Source organism: Panicum virgatum, chromosome 4K (genome assembly GCF_016808335.1).
Source record: "Panicum virgatum strain AP13 chromosome 4K, P.virgatum_v5, whole genome shotgun sequence".
Lineage (NCBI taxonomy): Eukaryota > Viridiplantae > Streptophyta > Magnoliopsida > Poales > Poaceae > Panicum > Panicum virgatum.
The window spans coordinates 38,076,817-38,083,971 of NC_053139.1; the positions used below are offsets into that span (position 1 = coordinate 38,076,817).

The following is a 7,155-nucleotide window of genomic DNA, read 5'->3' on the forward strand; positions in this document are numbered from 1 at the left end:
TGGAAGCAAGGCGCGACATGCAACAGCTAGCTGGACGAAAAGGCTTGCAACCCGAAAAGAGAGACAAAGGATGCCACTATTTAAAACCTGCCAGCTATAATCTGAGCAAAGAGGAGAAGGAAAGTATGTTCGATTGCTTGAACAGTATCAAGGTCCCGTCTGGGTACTCCTCAAATATACAGGGCATAATAAATGTGAAAGAGAAGAAAATCCAAAACTTGAAGTCACATGACTGCCACGTCCTGATGACACAACTACTTCCGGTTATACTGAGGGGTGTTCTACCGGAAAATGTGAGATTGGCAGTTGTAAAGCTTTGTGCGTTCATGAATGAAATTTCGCAAAAAGCAATTAATCCAAATAATCTAATAAAGCTGCAGAAAGACATTGTCGAATGTCTTGTCAGCTTCGAGATGGTCTTCCCACCTTCTTTCTTCAATATTATGACACACCTTCTAGTTCATATTGTGACAGAAATAACTATCCTGGGTCCTGTTTTTCTACACAATATGTTCCCTTTCGAGAGGTTCATGGCCGTATTGAAGAAGTACGTGCGCAAACGTTCTCGCCCAGAAGGATGCATTGCTAAGGGCTATGGAACAGAGGAGGTCATTGAGTTTTGCGTTGACTATCTTCCTGATCTCAATCCGATTGGGCTCCCCGTGTCACACCATGAGGGGCGACTAAAGGGAAAAGGCACACTAGGAAAGAAATGTAATATGAACATCTCTTGTAGTGAATTCAGCCAAGCAAACTTCACGGTTCTTCAGAATTCATCCAAGGTGGCTCCCTATATTGATGAGCACATGAATATTATACGGTCCGAAAATCCACAGAAGAATTTTGCTTGGATTACACGCCAACATATAAAAACTTTTGACGGCTGGTTCAGACGAAAATTATTGGGCAACAACACAGTTGATCAAGAACTTCAATGGCTGGCCAGGGGACCATCAATAACCGTCCAGCAATACCAAGGGTACGAAATCAATGGGTATACATTTTACACGAGAGCTCAAGATAAAAAAAGCACCAACCAAAACAGTGGTGTCCGTATGTGTATAGTAAACAGTAATGGAGAAAAAAACAACTACTATGGTGTCATAGAGGAGATATGGGAACTTGAATATGGACCCATAGTTGTCCCTCTGTTTCGTTGCGAATGGGTGGCTGGAGGAGGCGTAACGAAGGACCAGTATGGGATGACCATAGTCGATTTTAAAAAGATTGGATATAAAGATGAGCCATTCGTTCTAGCCAAGGATGTGACACAAGTGTTCTATGTGAAGGACATGTCGAGCAAACCGAAGAAAAAGTCGGATAAGACGTCTCAAGCAGACAAGGCTGGAAATGAGCCGAAACGGCACATAGTTCTTCCAGGTAAAAGAAAAGTTGTTGGAGTCGAGAATATTTCGGACAATTCGGAAGATTATGACCAGATTGATGACCTTCCTCCATTCTCAGTTGACGTTGACCCCAGCATCCTCTTATCCAAAGAGGACACGCCTTACTTACGCCGTGATCACGTCCAAGGCACTTTCATCAAAAGGAAGATTATCAATGTTCCAGTAGATAATGATGATGAGTAGTACTTTTATATAAATTATATATTATATTTTCTCATTTAGTGATGTAATGTAACGCACCGCGCCGTATTTGTCTCAATTCTCGATACTATTCATCCAATTAGGACACAATATCATCTTCAAATAATATTATATTTTTGCATGGTATAACTATTATTTACTTTCACTAATTTTGCATTACTAGGAGTGTTGAAACATTAAATTACAAACAAATAATCAAGTAATTTGCGAATTGATTACATCATTGTATTGGCTATTACTGAAAAGACTTTTGAATATTTTTGCATGGATCAATCTGAAATTTTTTCGATTTATTACAAATAATAGAAGTATACTAACATATAAACCCTATAAGCTACACATAATTGATAATAGTAGCATATTTGTTAATTTACTTCAATTGCTATTGTTATTTTGTAGATATAATTACTATAATTATTGTGTAGCTAAAAAACTTAAGATATAAATTTTTGTTTTATTATTTTAATTATTAAGCCTATTATGAATAAATTTATGAATATTAAAAATTTATTGTAAATGGTAACCGGCGTGGCGAATTTACAATTCCCGCCAGATGGGACACGTTAGTGCCGGCTAGTAGTTCTAGCCGGCACTAATGTGAGAACGTTAGTGCCGGCTAGACCTACCAGCCGGCACTAATGTGTCCCATCTGACGTCACGGGGGCACGTTAGTGCCGGCTGGTAATACCAGCCGGCACTAACAGAGCCACGTTAGTGCCGGCTGGTAATACCAGCCGGCACTAACCGAGCCCCCGTGACGTCACTAACCTACCAGCCGGCACTAATGTGTCCCATCTGACGTCACGGGGGCACGTTAGTGCCGGCTGGTAATACCAGCCGGCACTAACCGAGCCACCCCCAACAAATTACTCCCTTCGCCGCCCAATTCCGATCGACGTTGCCCGCCGCCCCGACTTCTTCTTGCCGCCCCTGGCTCGCTCGCCCGCGTGCGCCGCCGCGTTCTTCCCCGGCCGTGCGTGGGTCCCCGGCCGGCGCTCGACCGTGGCCGCCCTCGAGGTCCTCCCCAGCCCGCCGTCCCTCCTCGTCGTCCCTAGGCCGGCCGCCCCCACGCCTCGTCGTCTCGTCCTCGCCGGCCCGGCCCGCGCCGCCGCGTACCTCGGCGTCCTCGCCCGGCCCGCGCCGCCGCGCACCTCGGCGTCCTCGCCCGGTCCGTGGAGCCACCCGTCGACTCATCAGCGCCATCGCGGCCGCCCGGCTGCCCCCACGCCGCCCCGGCCCCGACCACGCCGCCCCTACTTCCACCGAGGTAATGTGTTCTATCTCCTTTTCTGTGAAAGATCATTATAAGCAATTTCTTGCATGAGGTCGCTAGCTGGGGCAAATACATTATGCACAAGTATGATCAGAAGCTAGAAAAGCACCATGTCTTTCTTCAGGGCAAGGCATATAAGCAATTTCTTGCATGAGGTCGCTAGCTGGATTCCTATGTTAATATTTTGGCTAACACATCTGAGATAAACTAGGCTATTAAAGTTTTCTAGCTACCATAGTACTGCTATATGACGTTTCGGCTTAACGAGCGGCCTGTCTATTGCTATTAGCTGCATCGACAATTCGAAGTCCTACAATATTGGCAAAGTTCATACACGCTGTTGGACAAGTTGAACTGATTGACTAAGTATCCTACTGGTGATCCATGTCAATAACTTACACAAGTAATTGTTTACTTGCTCTTTAACCGGCTAGTCATGTTGTAATCTCCCTTCTTTATAAATGAAATAGGTCCAATCTCATGCCCCTTCGTGAAAAAAAAACTTACACAAGGAGAAATCCCCTAAGGTCCTGTTTTTTTTTTTTTGACATTTTGGATACTTTTTAAGCAATAGCTTCGTGATGTTCAAAAGTTAAATGCCTCGAGTGTGCAAATTGTGCAACTGCAAAGTATATTGCGAATTGCATATATGAATGCTGACTGAATCTTTGAATGAATTACCCCTTACCTTGATTATTAGATCATACAAGCCTTATATTTGATAGTACCAATACAATAATCTAAAGGCCTTAGCAACTGGGCTCATGCACTCTCTTTGTTTTTTATTGTTTCAGGTAGTGGAAATGGATCCTACGGACAACCAAGACGAGTTAATGCACGAGCTCATTCGTGGTAGTTCTGGGCACATAGCTCCAGAGTTTGATGAGGACGAGAACGATGGCAGCCAATTTTTAAACTTGCATTATCATGGCGACGAGGAGCAAGATATTAGTGGGGAGGAAGAAGGAAATGTCGAGGAAGCCGAGGTATAAAAGTTTAGTGATTCTTTCAGGCATCAGGATAAATGTTTTGTCAATATATATGTTAGGAGCAAGATATTGTTTGTGACACATGCGGCCCAGCTGCGAACTATTTGTGTTATGTTGCTAGCTTTGTTGATGATTTCAGTCCTTGTGTAAGGAGTCGTGCTCCAGCTAAAAATTCTTATGAATGTTTCAGTCAATAAGTTACCTAATATCATGATAATTTTCGATCTGGAACCCTTGCTTGCGGGTTATGAAGGTTACGCATACCTGCCGCGACGTCCACTAGTTGCTAGCAACCCGCTTGATAAATTTGCGATTCTTTCAGGCATCAGGATCGACGAAGCCTAAACGGAAACGTGGCTCCAAGAGGAAGATGGTAGGATGTACAACCATCACGGAGATCAACGAAGCAACCGGCGAGCCACTAGCTCCTGGTCAAATTAAGACAACATTTGTAAATCAATTGGGATATCTTGTTAGGGAATCCGTCCCCATAAAGTATAAGCTTTGGAAGAGAAATAAAGTCTCTGATCGACCTGAAGATATCGTGCCAGATTCAGAGAAAGATTTGTTATGGAAAGAGGTGTCGTTGCACTTCAACTTTCCCCCAGGCAAAGCTGACAAAATAAAGGGATGGGCATTTAAGAAGATGGCAATTCAGTTCGCCTCATTCAAGAAAAAATTGGTGGCAAACTTTGTCAACAAGGGCCTCACTCCAGATTTTGATAAAGTCTGGAAGAAGCAACGAGAGTGGTGGAATGAATTCGTGAATTACAAGCACAGTGCTGACAGCATGGCAGCCTCGATTCAAGGCAAAATGAATGCTAGCAAAAAGAAAAACTTCCATAGACTTGGGCCCGGAGGTTATAAGGTTGCCATTCCGAAATGGGAAAAGATGGAAAATAATTTAATTGTAAAAGGAATCGTACCGCAAACCTTGAGTTGGCCCAAACGAGCAAGGTATTACTTCTATGCTCATGGAGGCACACTAGACCCCGACACTGGAATATTTGTGACTAGCGACGTACTAAGAGAGGCTGCCCAAAGACTCGAGGACGCAATGAGGCGTACCGAAGAAGGAACCTTCCAGCCCAACAGAGAGAATGACGAGCTGACTTACGCTCTTGGGAATGCGGAACACACTGGACGGACCCGAGGTGTGGGCGTAGTTCCATGGAAATATGGCTTTTCCGGAGATCTCAAAACCTACCGAAGCCGATGCAGAAGCAAGGCAGTAGTGGCTGAGAAGATTCATAGCCTAGAAAACCGGATAATGTCACTTGAGGCAGCAGTTGGGCAACGCTCGGACCAACCAGCTGCCAATGTGGAGATCAGCCCCTCTTCTCAGCGTCGTAGCAGTGTTGCTTCCACGGAGCACCCTAATTTGGGTGCCGACAGGCCGAGGGACCCCATTGACGACATCACCGTTAGGACCCAATGTGAGCTTCTGGTTCTTTATGGGAAAAAGCTTAAAGTTTGTGCTGAGGGTTATGCGGAAGTCCAAAAACAGGGCGGGACAATACATTGCCAGCCGATTCCTGAAGGATTCGCCAGAGTCTTTGTTGACCGAATTACTGAAGAACGCTGGGAAGACATGGACCTCCCGATCCCTATAAGTCCTGAAGAAACAGAACTACAACATGCCGTACACACATGGATCGCGTGGCCAAAGCGCGACATAAGATTGGTGCAAGCAGACACAGATTCCGCTCGGTGCTCAAGGCAAAGATCACCAACGCCAGCTGATAGGAATCCTAGTGTTGGCCCACCTTCTCCACCGCCTGCACGGGACCCCAGCATGGATCCGCCATCACCAGCCGCACAAAGCGAGCCAATTCTGGCATCATCACCAGCCGCACAACAGAATCAGAGTCAGCGACAGAAGTCATACACGTCCCCTTCGGTCCAGCCATCTCATAAGCAGCAAAGAAAGAAGAAAAAGAAGGCGCCAGAAGAGGAAGAGGCAGAAGAATCGTTTCAAACCTTCTTGCTGAAGCGCAAGCTACTAAGGGAGGCTGCGAACAAGAAGCCAGAAATAGATCCGGTTGCAAAGGCACACTTTGTGAAACACTTCATTAAAGATCCCACCAAGGAGAAAGAAAGAGAGTCGGATTATGATCGGCAGATCAGAAAGTGCTACAGCAACCCCAAGAATCGCCTGATTAATGCAAAGACCGTTCCCCAGCTCGGAGAGCAGTCCAAACAATCGATCCCTCCGTTGATAGTGTCGCATGAAGACTGTCCCGATGAATCAAGAGATCCGTTGACCATGGCTGGGATGATATTGCAAACTGATCTAACAAGGGCTCAATTGCTTGGGGAGGCCCTACAGAATGCCCGCGGCAGGAAAAAGTTTGTACTTGGTGAACCTTTGATATGGCCAGAGTTGCTACCATTCCTACCAACGAGAATGGCCGAGTTACACAAATGGTATGCCGTGCAATCTAAAGCTAGTAAATTAGAGATGTTCCCAGCTCGGATTAAAGATGAGCATTTCTGGCGGGGGGCAGATGATGTATATATCGAGTTTGCATCACTCTACGATTTATACCATCAAGATGCCCTTCACAAGTCACTCGTCAGTGTATGGTGCATGTAAGTATTGTCTCTCATTTCATTATTTTAGCCTTGAGTGTTGATTGATCCCCGTTTTTCTTGTGTCCCGTAGGTCAAAAATTCAAATTTGCCGAAAGAAGAACTTTCATAACGTCGGGTTCTTCGACCCCGATATTATACACGAGAAATCGCTAGCGCTAAATCCTGGAGACATAGTAAATGTTATATACAGGGGGTTGCGTAAAAATAGCATGTGTCCCTTCATTCTCTTGCCATACAACCATCAGTGAGTCGTTCTTTGTTAGACTTTTTTTTCAATCCCTTCGTATTAATAATACCATTTAATAACTATTATAATCAACATTAATTGGTTATGCGTATGTATATGCACAGCTTTCATTGGATATTGCTTTGTATTCGGATTGAGGAGCACAAGGTCTTGGTGTACGACTCGTTAAGGCAAGATAAATCAAAGTACCAAGATATCATCGAGGTGGTAAATACTGCATGGAGTCGCTACCTCCACAAACACATAGGCTTGCCCATAGGTGAAATCGAGCCTCTTCATTGGGTGACTGATTTTCCGGTATGAATATACTCTCGCTACTAATGTCATTCGCAATAAACATCAAAAAAATTCTATATCGTAACCCACATTTGTCCATAGTGTTGGAGACAGGGCCAAGGAAACAACTTATGTGGATACTACGTATGCGAGTGGATCAACTCTTTT

General features: G+C 44.7%; 1 long non-coding RNA gene across 1 annotated transcript; it reads left to right on the forward strand.

The window, feature by feature from the left end:
- The first annotated feature begins 6,405 nt into the window (after positions 1-6,405).
- Positions 6,406-6,873, forward strand: LOC120705205. Its single transcript, XR_005687841.1, has 3 exons — positions 6,406-6,461; positions 6,535-6,708; positions 6,816-6,873. It is a non-coding gene; the product is annotated as an uncharacterized LOC120705205 (long non-coding RNA).
- The last annotated feature ends 282 nt before the right edge of the window (positions 6,874-7,155 follow it).